Genomic DNA, 18,710 nt, shown 5'->3' on the forward strand with positions numbered 1-18,710 from the left:
AGAAGGTTGGGTGAGCAAGTTTGCGGATGATATATGCTATATGATAGCCTGTGAAATATGCTATATGATAGCCTGTCTCTCACTTCTTACAGTAGCTGTCAGAACTGTGTTCTTCATGATATTGCAGGTTTTAGTCTGTTTCTGTGCTGTGTGACCCTATGATTCTATTAACTGATTTACAAAGCTCGGTATATTCAACACTTATTCATTTAAGAGTACCTTCTTTAAATTTTCAGAATTGTCTGTTCTCAAATGTTTTCAAATGGATGATTTGAGCAGAAATTGTATTAATATTCATAATTATGTTGGATAGTCAAAAAGGGGAGGAAAAGAGAATGAGGTTGTTGAAATGAGTAAATCTGCTCAGATCCATTTAGTTACTTGGAGAGCAACCACTGAACTGGTTATCTCTGAGTTGCAGTTTGTATGCATTTAAATGTTCTAATGCTATCCACAGCCTCACAAACAATAATAAAGTGTTCGTAATGTTATTTTGTACTTTGATATCACACCAAAATTAACAGAACAGACACTTGATCAGGTATGATTTAATAGCATTGTAGGTTTATTTAAAAGAGATAGGTAGATGTTAATGTTGAAAGTTTCTGTGCAGAATGAGATAGATGGGCTAGATATTTTATATCATAAGTACTTACCTTTCTGAAATGGGAATAATTTCATTGTTGTGTGTTGTAAGCATGGCAAATTTCTTTGTTGATTTGCGTAAAATTGCTATCCTGTTGTTTTTGAATTTGATTATGATTTCACAAGAAATGTAAACTATGGACTCTTTCTCCAGTTGCTTATGATGTGCCCTGGGAAAATCATTTCTGAGGGCAACGAAGAGTAACTTGCTTTGAGTCACGTATTTATATTCCAAAGACCTTTTGTGTTCCAGGACAAGTAGAGTTTTATTATTTATGGCCAGTTGACCTGTTGTTCATACACAGATGTTAAGAGTCATCTCCATTTTTTTTCCACTAAGTTTTGACATGCCTAACAGATCTGGCAAAATGAACCTGTCAAATTACGTGTGAAATATGCTGTCTGATAAAATTCATCAAAAACTGTGCATGTTTGTAAGTACAAGGACAATGGTTAATAAGTTTAATGAGTTGCAGATGCAAATTCTTTCCTATCCTTTTTATAGTTTATGTCACTGGAAGGTTAGCAATTGTTGCTCATCACTCATTGCCCTTACTAGGCTTGAAACATATGTGCAGTGATATTTCCAAGCATCTGTTACCTGATCCTTCTAGATGATAGATGTCTCAGGCATGGAACGTGCTGATTAAGCAGACTTCATATGCTGCTGAAATGGATCTTATCACTTATGTGGAGGATTGAATGTGGTAGATGGGATGCCAATCATATGGGCTTTTTCTTAGATTGAGTCAAGCTTCTCTGATGTTGCTAGAGCTGCATTCATCCTGGCAAGTGAAAAATATTCCCCCACAGATTGTTAGTTTTGGTAACATTTGAATCCACAAGAAAATGTCACAAAGCTCCTGTGGGCAATTTTGAAAGACTCCTGGTGTCAATTGCTAAGACAGATTAACTTTCTTTCCAAAATGTCTTACCACACACTAATTTCACAGGTAAACAGGAAACAAAAATTAGTACACAAGAATTCAACTTACTGCCTTGGAGCTGGAGGTTGTGAGAGGGTACTTGGAGACACAAGTTGTGTTTGAGTGAGGTTGGAGAGCACAGTGACAAAACAATGGCAAGTATGGTAAGTTCTTACCTTTTAGCCGGAGGTAATTGACACGAGGGTTAGCTCCAACTAGTGCAATCAAAATTGGAAGTGAAATATCAGAAGCATAAGTCGAGCCTAATACCTGGGAAAAGAATGCTTTATTCCAATAACAAGATTACATTGGTTGTATGCATGCAGTTTTGGATAGAAAACATCACCTCGAGCACCAAAATCTTTGCAAGTGCGGCCATCAACTGGGAAATCATGCTTGAGGTGAAAGGCAAAATCTATTCTTGTCACTCACAGTGAAACTGAACCTTTATTCCAAGTATTAACGGGAAACAGCTGTATTTTGAAGATATATTCAGTGGTCTGATCTCCCACACACATATTGGGGAAAAGTTTAACAGTTGGCTGTCTCTACTCCCCTCTCTATTGCTGAGAAAGCTCATCTGTTTTTTATCTTTGAGCTGTAACTCACTTGTACTGTAAAGGTCAGTCTTCTTGATTTGTAACTGCAAAAATAAGTGCAAATTCAAATTTGGGCTTATTTGTAATGACTGTTTGAAATATGTTTCATATTGGTTTATTGTAATTCAGACAAAAGACTGAAAAGTTCAAAATGAACCCAACATGAAGTCCACCCGATTATGTTTTAAAACGTGCATCTTCTGGATACTGGAATCAAACTTAAACTATCTGGAACTGGAACTTGTGTTGTGTGACTGAAGTAAAAATAATGTTTCCTCCAAATTAAGAGTCTATGGATTTGAATGAAATCCAAGAACCTGAGCTTATAATGTTGGCTAACACATCAGTGCAGCTCTTAGGGACAGGTTCATTGAGATCATTTTTCCAAAGAGATATTCACATCGAGCTGCTTGATCAGTGAACACAGACAGCCACTACTTCTTTGGGGAGCTCTGATAAGAGACCTTCTACCTGTTTTACCACCGAAACTAGAAATTGCTCTGAATGGGCAGGTATCATGTTTGATGCATGGTACTTTTCTGTGCAGGAATAGAAACCATTTTTGAGGCCTCCACAGTCTTTTCACTCTACACTCCTCTCTCATGGGGTTTGGTTAGTTCAGTTGGTTGTAGAGCGGGTTTGTGATGCAGAGTGATGCCAACAGTATAGATTCAATTCCTCTGCCAGCTGAGCTTACTATTACAGGTTGTGCCTCTCAACCTTGCCCCTCACCTGAGGAATGGTGACCCTTGGGCTAACACCAGTTGTGTCTCTCTAATCATAGAGAGACCCTCTGGGATTATGGTGACTTTACTTTACCTTATCTGCCTCACCATATTCTCTTGCCCCCCCCCCCCCCCCCCCCCCGGCCTATTCTCCAATCAGAAGGGGACTGTTGGTTGTCTCATTCAAATATCCACTCTCGAGGATCTGGAGAACTCTGGCATTGATGGGCATGTGCCTATCACCCAAAAGTAGATGTTCTTGGAGAGGTGTCTAGAGCAGGGGTATACAATTCCTTTGCCTACCTGGACAATGCTTCCTAATGCTGAGACCCATCTCATGTTACCGTCATAACATTTAGTCATATTCCTAATCCCTAGTGGTGCAAAGGAGATAATTGACTCACTTTTATTACATGTATTTGTTTGTGAGATTTAGGCATCACTGGCCAGGCGAGCATTTGTTGTCCATCCCTAATTGCCCTGGATAAGATGATGGTGAACTGTCTACTTGGACGATTGCAGTCCTTGGGTGTAGGGATACCTATAGGGCTATTAGTGAGGGACTTCCAGGATTTTGATCAGGCGACATTGGAGGAACAGTGATGTATTTCCAAGTTTGAGAGTCACTTGGAGCGGATCTTGCAGGTGGTGGTGTTCCCATGTATCTGCTGTTCTTGTCCTACTGGATGCTAGTGGGGTCAAGTTTGGTTGATGAAGAATAGCTTGTGAATGGGACACATTGCAACCTCAAGATATAGTGGAGAAGGGAGTAAATGTTGAAGGTTGTGGATCTGGTGTTAATCAAATGGACTGCTTTGTCCTGAATGGTGTCAAGCTTCTTGAGTGTCATTGGAGCTGCACTCATCCAAGCAAGTGGGGAGTCTCCTCTCACACTCCTGATTAGTGTCTTGTAGCTCGTGGGCAGATTCAGAAGGTGAATTATCTGCAGCACTGGACATCATGACTGCTGACTGTTGTTGCTATTTCTATCCAGACTGGAGGTTTCCTGTCTGTAGGAACAAATTCTTTCAACTTTTTTACCATAGGCTGGAGGAGAACTTGCAGGGAAGCATTGCTGTTATCCTGTCTGCTTCGTGACATGCTGCGACTCAGTTTCTGGAGTGTACCTTTGTCAGTGCTTCAGTCATACAGTGGGGAGCTGGGGAGGTCAGTGCTGGTCATTCATGATTTTTCGGGGGCAAGGCAGATGAAGAAAACTCTTGAAGAGCCACTACCGATCCAAGAGACTCATTCAAACTGAAATATGGTCTGACAGCTGGTTAAAAGTCATGCCTGCTCCTGCTTTCGCCTCAGCTGATGCTGTGCTCAGCACTTTCCTGCTAGAGGCAAAGAGTGTGGAGCTGGAAAAGCACAGCCAGTCAGGCAGCAGCTGAGGAGCACGAGAATCGATGTTTCAAGCATAAGCCCTTCATCAGGAATGAGGCCTTATTTCTGATGAAGGGCTTACGCTCAAAACATCGACTCTCCTGTTCCATGGATGCTGCCTGACCTGCTGTGCTTTTCTAGCACCACACTCTTTGATTCTGATCTCCAGCATCTGCAGTCCTCACTTTCACCTACTTTTCTGCTTGACCCGAGAACTCCATTGGTTGGGTGCTATGCTTCTATCAACTTTTCCATAACTGTATTCACCTGGCAACTTCCACCCCAAATGGCAATGCTACCAATTCTGGGTCTGTCAGTGACACCCACATCACTGAGATTAAATTCTGCCTCTCGAATGCAGATTTTCTGACAGACTTCCCAATTCATCCACCATTTCATTCCAGAGTTCTGTTGCCTGACATATCAAAACATCGACTCTCCTGTTCCTTGGATGCTGCCTGACCTGGCTGGGCTGGCCTATTACCCGCCCTCAACCTCTTCATTTCCAACTGCTGTCGGGACATTAACCGCCTCAACCTGTCTACCCCCCTCCCCCACTCCAATCTCTCACCCTCACAACGCACTGCCCTCGACTCCCTCTGCTCCAATCCCGACCTCACCATCAAACCAGCGGATAAAAGGGGTGCAGTGGTAATCTGGCGCACTGACCTCTACATCGCTGAAGCCAGATGCCAACTCGAAGACACCTCCTCCTATCGCCCCCTCGACCATGACCCCACCCCCCATCACCATACCATCATCTCCCAGACCATACAGAACCTCATCATCTCAGGAGATCTCCCATCCACAGCTTCCAACCTCATAACCCAGGAACCCCGCACTGCCCGGTTCTACCTCCTTCCCAAGATCCACAAGCCTGACGACCCTGGCCGACCCATTGTCTCAGCATGCTCCTGCCCCACTGAACTCATCTCTACCTATCTCGACACTGTCCTATCCCTCCTAGTCCAGGAACTCCCCACATACGTTCATGACACCACCCTTGCCCTCCACCTCCTCCAAGAGTTCCATTTCCCCAGCCCCCCAAAGTCTCATCTTCACCATGGATATCCAATCCCTCTACACCTCCATCCACCATGACCAGGGCCTCCAAGCCTTCCATTTCTTCCTCTCCCGACGTCCCCAGCAGTACCCTTCCACCAACACTCTCATTCGTTTGGCTGAACCTGTCCTCACCCTTAACAATTTCTCCTTCAAATCCTCCCACCTCCTCCAGACCAAAGGGGTAGCCATGGGCACCCGAATTGGCCCCAGTTATGCCTGTCTCTTTGTTGGCTATATACAACAGTCCATCTTCCGTACGCACCACTCCCCACCTCTTCCTCCGCTACATTGATGACTGCATTTGTGCCACCTCGTGCTCCCGCGAGGAGGTTGAGCAATTCATCAACTTCATCAACACATTCCACCCTGACCTTAAATTATTCCTCCAGGCGTCTGGTGGTGAGGGAGCGGCGGTGAAGGAGGCCCAGGACCTCCATGTCCTCAGCAGAGTGGGAGGGGGAGTTGAAATGTTGGGCCACGGGGTGGTGCGGTTGATTGGTGCGGGTGTCCGAGAGATGTTCCCTGAAGCGCTCTGTGAGGAGTCGATCAGTCTCCCCAATGTAGAGGAGACTGCATCGGGAGCTATGGATACAATAAATGACATTGGTGGATATGCAGGTGAAACTTTGATGGATGTGGAAGGCTCCTTTAGGGCCTTGGATGGTGAAGAGGGAGGAGGTGTGGGCGCAGGTTTTGCAATTCCTGCGGTGGCAGGAAAGGGTGCCAGGAAGGGAGGGTAGTTTGTTGGGGGGCGTGGACCTGACCAGAAGGGAACGGTCTTTGTGGAAAGCGGAAAGGAGTGGGGAGGGAAATATATCTCTGGTGGTGGGGTCTGTTTGGAGGTGGCGGAAATGTCGTCGGATGATATGGATAATGCGAAGGTTGGTAAGGTGGAAAGTGAGAACCAGGGGGTTCTGTCCTTGTTTTGGTTGGAGGGGTGGGGTCTGAGGGCTGAGGTGCAGGATGTGGATGAGATCTGTTGGAGGGCATCGCCCACACGTGAGAAGGGAAATTGCGATCTTTAAAGAAGGAGGACACACTCCACCCTCCTCTCTGACCTATCACCTCCATCCCCACCCCCATTCATCCATTGTACTCTTTGCTACCTTCTCCCCAGCCCCACACCCCCATTTATCTCTCCAGCCTGGGGGCTCCCTGCCTCTATTCCTGATGAAGGGCTTTTGCCCAAAACGTCAATTTTCCTGCTCCTCGGATGCTGCCTGAACTGCTATGCTTTTCTAGTACCACTCTAATCTAGAATCTGATTTCCAGCATCTGCAGTCCTTGTTTTTACCTGGCATATCAAAGTCCTTGTCTCAACCCTTTGCAGTAGAACTTGTTCAATTAGGGGAGATAACAGCTGCATGGTATTATTGCTACATGAGTTACCGAGAGACACAAGTGATGTTCTGGGAACCTGTATTTGAATCCAATAAGTGAAAGCTCAGTTTAAAATAAAAGTCTGGAATTAAGAGTCTAATGATGACCATGAAACTGTTGACCATTGTCAGGGAAAACCAATCTGATTCACAAATGTCCTACAGGAAATGAAACAGTTGTCCTGATCTTCGGGATCGGCAAAAAATGCTGGCTGAGCCAGCCCTCACCCACAGCCTGTGGATGAATATAAAGAAATATCATCCTCTGATGCACTGACAACAGTGTTATCGTAATTAAATGCCCTGGCAGCATGCCTCTATGTCAAGTATCTCACCCTGTGTAGGTCCTGCTTCAATGCTCTCACGTCAGCAAAGAGCAGTGTCATTACATGGGCTGGGCTGTGAATGGAAAAACATATGATTGTGTATCTTCAACATCACTGTCAGTTTGGTCATTCTCTAATGTCTGGTCAGCTTGTAGTTCTTGAGTATCTGAGAGGGAGAATGGAGAAACAAATGTGGTGACAGGAGAAGGAAGGATGTGCTCTTATGCCATCAAAAACTTGAAAGTCAGAAGAGATTATGAGGTAAAGGTAAGTGCTATATGAGAATGGGATGGGGGTGGGGGGGGGGAGTGGGGTGGGTTGGGGTGGTGGGAGTGGTGAGGCATGAATATACATGTGACTTAAACACAGCCAACGCTACTATGGCCACAGACCTGAGAAAGGCCATTCACATAATGATCTCCACTGTCTCCATGGGGGCTAGGACCCACAGATAAGCCTTTAGTTATGCATCATCTTTTCCTATAGGAGTGATTTAACTGTGTGCTGTGTAATATGTTTGGATCACTAGTCCTCAAGATTGAATAGCTGCCAGTGTTGTGCAAACTGTGAGATGTGAGTTGATACCTTACAAGGACATAATGGAAAGCATTTCCCATGGAATGATCCAAACTCCCACATCATACTGTCTATCAGTCTGGGATAAATGTCTTTTTGTCTGAAATTCAAAATTGTTGTAGGTAAGAGTGGAGTGGGAAGGAAACAGATAAGTTATTGGGTGCATTTACTATCTCCTCCCACCCCTGGCTTGTTTCTTTGAGACAGAGCGTTCATATAGGTTTCAAATATTGAGGCAAGCAGAGAGATAGAAAGAGTATCTAATGTCTAATGCCATGTTGCTGTGGGCTGAATAGTCTTCCCATTTAAATATTCACACTTGAAATGGCCACTTGTCAAGAATACAATATTATCTGCAGCATCAATTGGCCTCCTCTGTAAGATTTTTTTGTGCTATGATTTATTTAAATAACTTCCCAGCCACAGTTCAAGAGCTCCAACTTGACAAATCAATACCAGATCACATTCGCAAAATGTTCCATTCTGATAATGGATCAACTCAAAGGGTCTGGTTATAAAATTAAAATCAGATGCGGGTGAGATTCAGATAAGAATGAGTGTGTCACAGAAATAACCCTTTCAATAAGCCAACAAAATTAATAAATATGAGTTCAAGTTTAAATAAGTTTGTAACAAAAACACTGCATGCTGGAATACTCGAGAGGGCAGGCAGAATCTGTATTTATATTTCATGTGCTCAATGTTCATGTACTCAATATCCAGAATGACAATTTGACTTAATAGATTATTGCATAAGACATACATTTCTGGGGGGTTAACGTGAAGAATTTCATGACTACTCAATTAGCAATGCATAGAAATTTTGAGTTAGGGATGTCTTAGAGTCATAGAGTCATGGTGTACGACAGCATGAAGACAGGCTGTTTGACCCAAACTGATCCTTGCCGAACAAAATGTCCATGCTTAAGGCAATGTTGAGGTACTGAGGGATCACACAAACCCCTAAAAGTTTTATGAACCCAATCCTTCAAGCAGCACCTGTCCCCGAGTTTTGAGAAGATTTGTAGCTCAGGTTGAGGGTCTGGATGTAGGTTTGTTTGCTGAGCTGGAAGATTTGTTTTCTGAAATACATAGAGGGAAGTTATTTTGGTGGAACTGAGAAATAAGAAAGAGATGATCACCTTACTGAGATCGTATTATAGATCCCCTAATAGTCAGCGGGAAATTGAGAAACAAATTTGTAAGGAGATCTCAGTTATCTGTAAGAGTAATAGGGTGGTTATGGTAGGGGATTTTAACTTTCTAAACATAGATTGGGACTGCCATAGTGTTAAGGGTTTAGATGGAGAGGAATTTTTTAAGAGCGTACAAGACAATTTTCTGATTCAGTATGTGGATGTACCTACTAGAGAAGGTGCAAAACTTGACCTATTCTTGGGAAATAAGGCAGGGCAGGTGACTGAGGTGTCAATGGGGGTGCACTTTGGGGCCAGCGACCATAATTCTATTAGATTTAAAATAGTGATGGAAAAGAATAGACCAGATCTAAAAGTTGAAGTTCTAAATTGGAGAAAGGCCAATGTTGATGATATTAGGCAAGAACTTACAAAAGCTGATTGTGGGCAGATGTTCGCAGGTAAAGGGACGGCTGGAAAATGGGAAACCTTCAGAAATGAGATATCAAGAATCCAGAGAAAGTATATTCCTGTCAGGGTGAAATGGGAAGACTGGTACGTATAGGGAATGCTGGATGACTAAAGAAATTGAGGGTTTAGTTAAGAAAAAGAAGGAAGCATATATCAGGTATAGACAGGAGTGTATAAAGGCTGTAGAAGAGTACAAAGGCTGTAGGAGTATACTTAAGAGAGAAATCAGGAGGGCAAAAAGGGGACATGACATAGCTTTGGCAAATAGAGTTAAGGAGAATGCAAAAGGTTTTTATATATATTAATGACAAAAGGGCAACTACGGAGAGAAACGTCGATTTTCCTGCTCCTCGGATGCTGTCTGACCTGCTGTGCTTTTCCAGCAACAAACTCTCAACTCTGATCTTCAGCTTCTACAGATCTCATTGCCTCCTCAAAGATCAGCAAGGCGGCCTTTGTGTGGAGCTGCAGGAGATGGTGGAGATACTAAACGAGTATTTTGCATCAGTCTTTATTGTGGAAAAAGACATGGAAGATATAGAATATAGGGAAATAGATGGTGACGTCTTGAAAAATGTCCATATTAAAGAGAAGGAAGTGCTGGATGTCTTAAAAGCATAAAAGTGGTTAAATCCTCAGGACCTGATCAGGTGTACCCTAGAACTCTGTGGGAAGATAGGGAAGTGATTGCTGGGCCCCTTGCTGAGATATTTGTATCACCAATAGTCACAGGTGAGGTGCTGGAAGCTGGAGGGTCTAACTTGGTGCCACTGTTTAAGAAGGGTGGTAAGGACAAGCCGGGAACTATAGATTGGTGAGCCTGACATTTGTTAGAGGTAATCTTGAGGGACAGGATGTACATGCATGTGGAAAGGCAGGGACTGATTAGGGAAAGTCAACACGGCTTTGTGTGTGGGAAATCATGTCTCACAAACTTGATTGAGTTTTTTGAAGATGTAACAAAGAGGATTGATGAGGGCAGTGTGTTAGACGTGATCTATATGTACTTCAGTAAGGTGTTCAACAAGATTCCCCATGGGCGAATGGTTAGCAAGGTTAAATATTATGGAATACAGAAAGAACTAGCCAGTTGGATGCAGAACTGGCTCAAGGTAGAAGACAGAGGGTAGTGCTGCAGTGTTGTTTTTCAGACTGGAGGCCTGTGACCAGTGGAGAGCCACAAGGATCGGTGCTGGGTCCACTACTTTTCATCATTTATATAAATGAGCATAAGAGATATAGTTAGTAAGTTTGCAGATGACACCAAATTGGAGGTGTAGTGGACTGCAAAGAAGGTTACTTCAGATTACAACAGGATCCTGATCAGATAGGCCAATGGGCTGAGGAGTGGCAGATGGTGTTTAATTTAGATAAATGCGAGGTGCTGAATTTTGGAAAAGCAAGTCTTAGCATGACTTATAAACTTAATGGCAAGGTCCTAGGGAGTGTTGCTGAACAAAGAGACCTTGGAATGCAGGTTCATAGCACCTTGAAAATGAAATTGCAGGTAGATAGGATAGTGAAGGCATTTGGTATGCTTTCCTTTATTGGTCAGAGTATTGAGTACAGGAGTTGGGAGGTCATGTTGTGTCTGTACAGGACATTTGTTAGGCCACTTTTGGAATATTGCATGCAGTTCTGGTCTCCTTCCTATCAGAAGGATGTTGTGAAAAATGAAAGGGTTCAGAAAAGACTTACAGGGATGTTGCCAGAGTTGGAGGATTTGAGTTTTCGGGAGAGGCTGAACAGTCTGGGGTTGTTTTCCCTGGAGACTCAGAGGCTGAGGAGTGACCTTATAGAGATTTAAAAAATCATGAGGGGCATGGATAAGATAAATAGACAAAGTCTTTTCCCTGGGGTGGGGAAGTCCAGACATGAGGGCATCAGTTTAGGGTGAGAGGGGAAAGATATAAAAGAGACCTAAGGGGCAACTTTTTCATGCAGAGGGTGGTATGTGTATAGAATGAGCTGCCAGAGGACGTGGTGGAGGCTGTTACAATTGCAACATTTAAAAGTCATTTGGATGGGTATATGAACTGGAAGTGTTTGGAGGGATATGGGTGGGTGCTGGCATTTGGAACTAGATTGGGTTGGGATATCTCATCAGCATGGATGAGTGGGACCGAAGAGTGTGTTTCTGTGCTGTACATCTCTATGATGCTATGACTCTAATCATCCATTGTTCAAGGTGTCACTTTACTTCTAAGGATAAATGCACTTTGAGATATTTTCGTATGAAATACAAATACTTCTCATTTTATGATAGTATTGTGGAAGGAGTCACGGCAGGAGTTTCTCTATTGGGTCTGTCTTTGTGGCGCAATTGGTCAGCGGGTTCGGCTGTTAATCGAAAGGTTGGTGGTTCGAGACCACCCAGAGACGGAGTGCTTGTTGTTCTCGCTTTGACCGCTTTCTTAGGCGTGGCTCTGTGGCGCAATGGAAAGCGTGTTGGACTTCTACATCTCTATTCAAAGGTTGTGGGTTTGAATCTCATCCGGGTCGTGTTTTGTGGGCGGCACGGTGGCACAGCGGTTAGCACTGCTGCCTCACAGCGCCAGAGACCCGGGTTCAATTCCTGCCTCAGGCGACTGACTGTGTGGAGTTTGCACGTTCTCCCCATGTCTGCGTGGGTTTCCTCCGGGTGCTCCGGTTTCCTCCCACACTCCAAAAGATGTGCAGGTCAGGTGAATTGGCCATGCTAAATTGCCCGTAGTGTTAGGTAAGGGGTAAATGTAGGGGTATGGGTGGGTTACCCTTCAGTGGGTCGGTGTGGACTTGTTGGGCCGAAGGGCCTGTTTCCACACTGTAAGTAATCTAATCTAATCTAATCTAATCTAAAGGCTGTAAAAATACTGGGTCAAAATCCTACAATGTTATTCCTAACAGCACTGAGCATGTGCCTACCCCCCAAAAACTCCAGCAGTTCAAGGCAGCAACTCATTTCCACCTTCTCCAAGGCCGAAACATAGAAACATAGAAAATAGGTGCAGAATTGGTTCATTCATCCCCTCGAGCCTGCACCACCATTTAACATAATCATGGCTGGCTGTGTAATCTGAGTATCCCATTTCAGCTTTCTCTCCAAACCCTTTGATCCCTTTAGCTACAAGGGCCATGTCCAGTTCCCTCTTGAACATATCTAATGAACTGGCCCCAACAGCTTCCTGTGGGACAGAATTCCACAGGTTCACAACTCTCTGAGTGAAGAAATTCTTCCTTATCTCAGTTCTGAATAGTTTACCTCTTATTCTTAGACTGTGACCCTTATTTCTGGACTTCCTCAACATTGGGAAAATTCTTCCCCCATCCAGCCTGTCCAGTCCCATCAGGATTTTATATGTGTCTATGAGATCCCCCCTCATTCTTCCAAATTTCAGTGAGTACAAGCCCAGTTAATCCAGTCTTTCCTTATATGTCAGTACTGCCATCCTGGGAATCAGTCTAATGAACCTTAGCTGCACTCCCTCCAATAACAAAAATATCCATCCTCAGAGAGATCAAACCTGCACATAATACTAAAGTGTGGCCTCACCCAGGCCCTGTATAACTGCAGCAAGACACCTTTACTCCGGTACTTAAATTGTCTCGCTGTGAAAGAGAGCATACCGTTACCTTTCTTCACTGCTTGCTGCACCTGCATGCCAATCTTCAGTGACTATTCCACTATGACACCTAGGTCTTATTGCATCTCACTTTTTCCCAAACTGCCACCATTCAGATAAGAATCTGCCTCCCTGTTTTTGCAATCAAAGTGGATAACCTCACATTTATCCACATTTATGTCGCATTTGCCAAATAATTGTCCACTCAACCAGCCTGTCCAAGTCACCCTGCAGCCTCTTGGCACCTTCTTCACAGCATACACTGCCACTCAGCTTCTTGTCATCTGCAAATTTGGAGAGATTGCATTCAATTCCTTTGTCCAACTTATTAATGTATATTGTGAACAGCTGGGGACCCAGCACTGAACACTGTGGCCACTGCCTGACGCTCTGAAAAGGACCTGTTTATTCCAACTCTCTGCTTCCTGTCTGTCCACTAATTTTCTATCCTGGATGTGTAATTAATTAATACTAGTCTTTTTGATGATGCCAACATCTCACGAACAAATTTTTTAAAACCTTGAAAATGACATTTTATTAAAATAATATATTTTGCCCACTCCATTAATTTGAGAGTTGGTTTAGACCATGCAATACTAAATGACACCTTAGGATTTATTACACTCAACTTAACATATTTATGTGCATTTACACTGCGACATATCGCAACGTTACTTTTTGTTATATGTAGCATCCATTTATTATGTTCTCTGGGTATCTTGGAAGTCCCAAAAATGAGTTTCATGATTTGTAATGGGGTGTTGTATACTGCACATCCCAATAACATGAGAGCCACCAGTTGTATGGCAAGTATAGCTGAGGAATAGAAGAGGAAATGGAAGGGAGATGGTAAGGTCTGTAAGTAACACCTAACTGTGATCCCAGCAAATCCAATTCCAATTCTCCCAACACCAATAAAATAATATGTTGCATTAATCAATTACGAGCAACCAAAGTATCCACTTGGTCACAATGTAAAAGTATGAAAACCAGGACAAAAACATTCCAAACCAAATTTAGAAATCATTGTCAAACATATTGTGGTCAGTGGTTAGCACTGCTGCCTCACAGCACCAGGGTCCCAGGTTCTATTCCAGCCTCGGGCGACTGTCTGTGTGGAGTTTGCACATTCTCACAGTGTCTATGTGGGTTTCCTCCAGGTACTCCGGTTTCCTCCCACAATCCAAGGATGTGCAGGTCAGGTGAATTGATCATGCTAAATTGCCCATACTGTTAGGTACATTAGTCAGGGGGAAATGGGTCTGGGTGGGTTACTCTTCGGAGGGTCGGTGTGGACTTGTTGGGCCAAAGGGCCTGTTTCCACACTGTAGGGAATCTAATCTAATCTAATCTAATCATATTGTATAAACAATTCAATTAGCAATTAATTCAATTAATTACCCTCATGCATTATTTTGCCTCTCCTAATGCTCTTAAATATTTTCACCCCAGTTACAGCTGTTGGACATGTAAAAGGCAGCTAACTTTCTGTGGAGGAGACTACAGATAAATTCAGGGCTTGGAAGGCCCTGCTTGAGTCAGGACTGACTGGCTGATCAGCTTAAGTAAAGGCATTGGCAGAATGACCATGATAAGAAGATGCATGCTGTCACCTGGAAGAGATTAGGATGTTCATGGTCCAAGGAGCCGCCATTACCAGGAGCAGCACCTCAGCAATCTTAGCAGTCTGCTGGAGGATAGATTGCTCAACTGCAGCGTGCCCTCAACACCCTCATTGGAGGACCTCTGCTTGTGCTGCAATGCAAGTTGAGACATAGTGTTGGTGATTGGATCTGCAAGTGTGCTCAAAGTGTTCCCAAGCTGTTGCATACTGGAAAGGATAGGCTCAAGCACTGAACAAAACCCTGCACAAAGTAACTGGCAGGTCTCCATATGCTCCTTGATGTTGTGATTGCATTTCTGACAGGTCTCCCAGTAGACAGAGCATCTTATTGTCCTTTCTGCCTTCTTCCATAGCCTACTTTGTTGAAGTACCCTCTGAGTGCTCTGCAACAGAAATTGTCTGAGACTTTGCTCCCTGGAAAATTTACATCTGTGCTGCCAGTTCTCCATGTCCTGGCTGCCCCATGCTAGCTTTGCTCCCTGCTTTCCTTGCAAGCCTCTCATGTCCAGTGAATAACCACATGCAAATCCTGCCTTCAATTGAACATCTGAATTATGAGCTGGTGATTGTGAGTACAAAGTTGTGATTTTATATTCTTCTTATAATTTTCACCCATTGCTTTTTGTCACCACATGTACATGTTACAATTCTTTGGATATCTGAATGGCCAAAAGCAGAGTAATACAGTTACAATGAATGGAGGGTGGAAAGTAAGAGATTCACATTTACACCTTGATCAGATTTTAAATCAAAGATTGTAGAATGAGGGGAAGTGCGATGTGAGAAAAAGCATATGTTATGAGGAGACCATTAATGTTTCAGACCTTCAGGCCTACCACTGGCTATGGCCTCAGCAACAAAGACACCAATGATAATGAGCACAATCTCCTCCAAAGAGAGTAAAGATAAGAAACTATCTCTAAACCCCAGAGGCTAGGTCTACTGCACTTGTTTGAATGTCACTTTGTTTTGTAAGAGAGATGGAAATGTGTTAATGAATGTGGCGTATGCTATTTTTACTTGGCAACTAGTGTTCACTGATGATTCATTATCTATTGATTGAGTATTGTCATATTGTATACTGAACAGTGTTTAAGTCCCGTGCACTCATTAATACATTTCCACCTCTGTTGCAAAACTCAAATCCAACCAATCAACCAGTAAATCAAAGACTGGCTATCATTTTGCAGATAACACCTCAGTTTGACACATACACAAAATGAGTGGTGGGGAAAAATAAGCACTACCACTGTTAGGCAGTAGTGTGGGGGAAAAATATAAAAAAGAAAAAGGAAAAAGAAGAAAAGAAAAACGCCACAGTTTGAAGAATTGAAAGGATTATGAGATCAACCCACCCAGTCTTGTGATCCAGATTGGTGATACAGAACTGTGTTTCCCTTTCTCCTTTCCTTTATTCATGATATTTGTGTTTTGTCTGTTTTTTTCCTTTACTTTGTGTGCATGTGTGTGTATGTATCTGTGGAAATTTAAAAGAGTTTTAAGTGGGATTGTCACAAATTACCAACTTTGTTTTCATTTTTCTGTAACCATTTGTTTATAGTTATTTTTAACACACTTATCCAGATACATTTTCCCAAAGATTCAGGACAGATGAAATTTGAACCTGGGGCTCCCTCAAAAGTAGGGACATTATGACCTTGTCACAAGGACCTTTAACCAGCTTTTTTCCAATAAATGATTATTTTATTGTTAATGACAAAACCCCAGTGTGTATTTCTTCTAATCTGAATCTGAAAGTTAGATAAGTTGGGCATTTTAGATAGTTTAAGTAAATATTCGTATTTGTGGTAGCTTGGGGAGCAGTGGATCTCTGATATTAGTGTATTCTCCCAAGCGAGTGTGGCACCACTTGTGAATGAACTGATCTTTTTGAGGAACCATATCCAGGTTTGCAGGGCTTGTTTCTAGCTTTGAGCACTTTGAATGTCTTTGAGAATTTGTCTGGACAATCAATTAGTACCTTAGCAGGCGAGTACATTTTCTTCCTCTGCACCTTCTCAACTAAGGCCTTCAGTGCAGCACTGAAAAACCTTGAACTACCTGCTCTCTGTCTCATTTTGTCCAATTCTTTCACATTTCCTAAGTCAGAATCAGTTGTAGAATGACTTCTAGCTCTTGCTGTTTCAAAAATGTATCACCTCTTGAAGGGGTGTAAGTTGACTTTAATTAGTGCAGCCTATCTTTATTGGGTGACTATGATTTTGAGTAGCATGGCTGGTGCTGACAGTATACTACAAACATGCTAAGTAGCAGGAGGCATGAGGTTTGTGTGATGCTTGCATCTGTGTAATTTCAGATCTCCAGAATTGTGCTTTGGTGCTATGGTTTTAGGATTGCTTCTGAAGCAGGACCAGTTTGTAATATGTTCCCCCAAAAATATTACTTTCTTACAAGTTTAAACTGTAAGCTCTGCTTGGAAGATAATATTCCAATCAGCAAGAGACATTTTGTTCACAAGCAATATAGTGCAGAAACAACATTAATCTTAAATATGGGTTAATCTTATGTCTTGTTTTCAAGTGCTGTCATATTTGCTTCCTGGATGTAGCTCTACAACATAAATTATATTGGTAATCATGGATGTTGCCAATAAACTTCCATCTGTGCACAACATTAGTAAGACCTCTGCCACCAATTTCCATGCTTCCTTCATGGTAATTATTCTGTAAACTGTTGATATAAATTTCATTAATTGTGTGTGCTGTACTCAGTATTGTAAACATGCGATGTATTAATAGACTTATTATTCCATAACAATCTTTAAGTAATGGCTTTGACAATTCTGTGTATTGCCTTCCAAGTAGTGGTGTGGTTTTAGTGTGTAGCTCTGTATCTATGCCTTGTTTATTTTGTTTGTGCCATTAGAGTTTGGAAAGTTACAGTGTTGTGTGTTCCAAGTATTTGGCCCCTTCTGCTGTGTTATCATCAGGCTGATTAGCCATTGGGAATGGTCTGTTTTCAAAAGTTTTCTCCGGTTCTGTCACAAGGGAAAAGTTGCAGGAAGAACACCAAGTGGTCCATTTATTCAGTGAGTCATCAATAGAAACCTGGTACCTTAAATGCAAAATGCAGTTATCCACTGGAAACATTGTTGATGAAAAGTATTCTTTTATTGGAAAGTGCTTGTTCATCATTCGGTAGCATTTTACTGGAGGCCTCCTATATCACCTCTCAGAATGAGAAGACAGTAGGTGATATCAGCAATTGATCAGTCTGCTGTCATGACAGAAAAATGATCCAATGTTTTTTGGATTGTGAATCTCCAAAACAAATTAAATGCTGAACTCTGTCACTTTTGGCTGTAATGTAATCCAACTGTGTCCAACAAGACAAAATTCGTTGAAACATTTCCGCATATGCTGCATGAACAAAATGTACATTGGCAGAAGGAAATGTTTAACCACTGCTCACTCTGAAAAACAACAATAGTTAAAGCATGCTTTTAAATCTCATATAAACCATAAAATGTTTAATAGTGGTTTAATGTGCAGATATAATTAGGGAAGCTTACAAACTAATGTTGTTATGAGTACCCCCATTATGGATACCTCACTGTGAAAGCACAGACAGGATTTTCATGTTTATTATATTGCCAGAATTCCTGCATCACTGCAGGTTGTAAAATAAAGGTAAAGTTACTGTAGTCCTACCAGACCATAGGGCTGCTCTCCTGTTGGAGAGCGATGACTTGTAGAGATGGCTGGGCAGGTGGCTGGGCAGGTGATGTGCTGTTGCTGTATGATGTGGGAGCTGGCTGACCCCATTGTGAACGGCAGTGACCACATCTGCAGCAAGTGTTGGTTGCTGGAAGAACTCTGGATCAGAGTTGATGATCTGGAATCTGAGCTTCAAACACTGCGGCACATCCGGGAGGGGGAGAGTTACCTGGATGCTTTGTTTCAGGAGGCAGTCACACCTGGGAGATTAAGTAATTCACATCCAGTTAGTGATCGGGGACATCAGAATGTGACTGTAAGTGAGGCAGGTAGGAGGAACCGGAGTTCAGGAGTGGAGGAGCCTCAGCCCTTGACCTTGTCCAACAGCTACGAGATTCTTGCTCCCTGTTCGGATGAGGAAAACGGCTCTGGACAGGATGAGCCAACTGACCAAGGCAACATGGTGCAGAAGGCCATTCAAGAGGGGAGAGCTAATAGACAAGTAGTGGTTATAGGAGATTCTATAATTAGGGGGACAGATAGTATCCTATGCAAGCCGGATCGGGAGTCTCG

The 18,710-nt window shown here is 42.8% G+C and overlaps 1 long non-coding RNA gene and 1 other non-coding gene across 2 annotated transcripts in view; both read left to right on the forward strand.

Moving 5' to 3' along the window:
- Window positions 1–7,160: 7,160 nt before the first annotated feature.
- Window positions 7,161–18,710, forward strand: part of LOC122549543 — a 20,365-nt gene continuing 8,815 nt past the window's right edge. The window contains exons 1-2 of the long non-coding RNA XR_006311566.1: window positions 7,161–7,318; window positions 14,814–15,028. This is a non-coding gene — a long non-coding RNA (uncharacterized LOC122549543). The remainder of the gene's footprint in view (window positions 7,319–14,813; window positions 15,029–18,710) is intronic.
- Window positions 11,543–11,616, forward strand: trnan-guu. The gene has a single exon. It is a non-coding gene; the product is annotated as a tRNA-Asn (tRNA).

Source organism: Chiloscyllium plagiosum, chromosome 4 (genome assembly GCF_004010195.1).
Source record: "Chiloscyllium plagiosum isolate BGI_BamShark_2017 chromosome 4, ASM401019v2, whole genome shotgun sequence".
Classification (NCBI taxonomy): Eukaryota; Metazoa; Chordata; class Chondrichthyes; order Orectolobiformes; family Hemiscylliidae; genus Chiloscyllium; species Chiloscyllium plagiosum.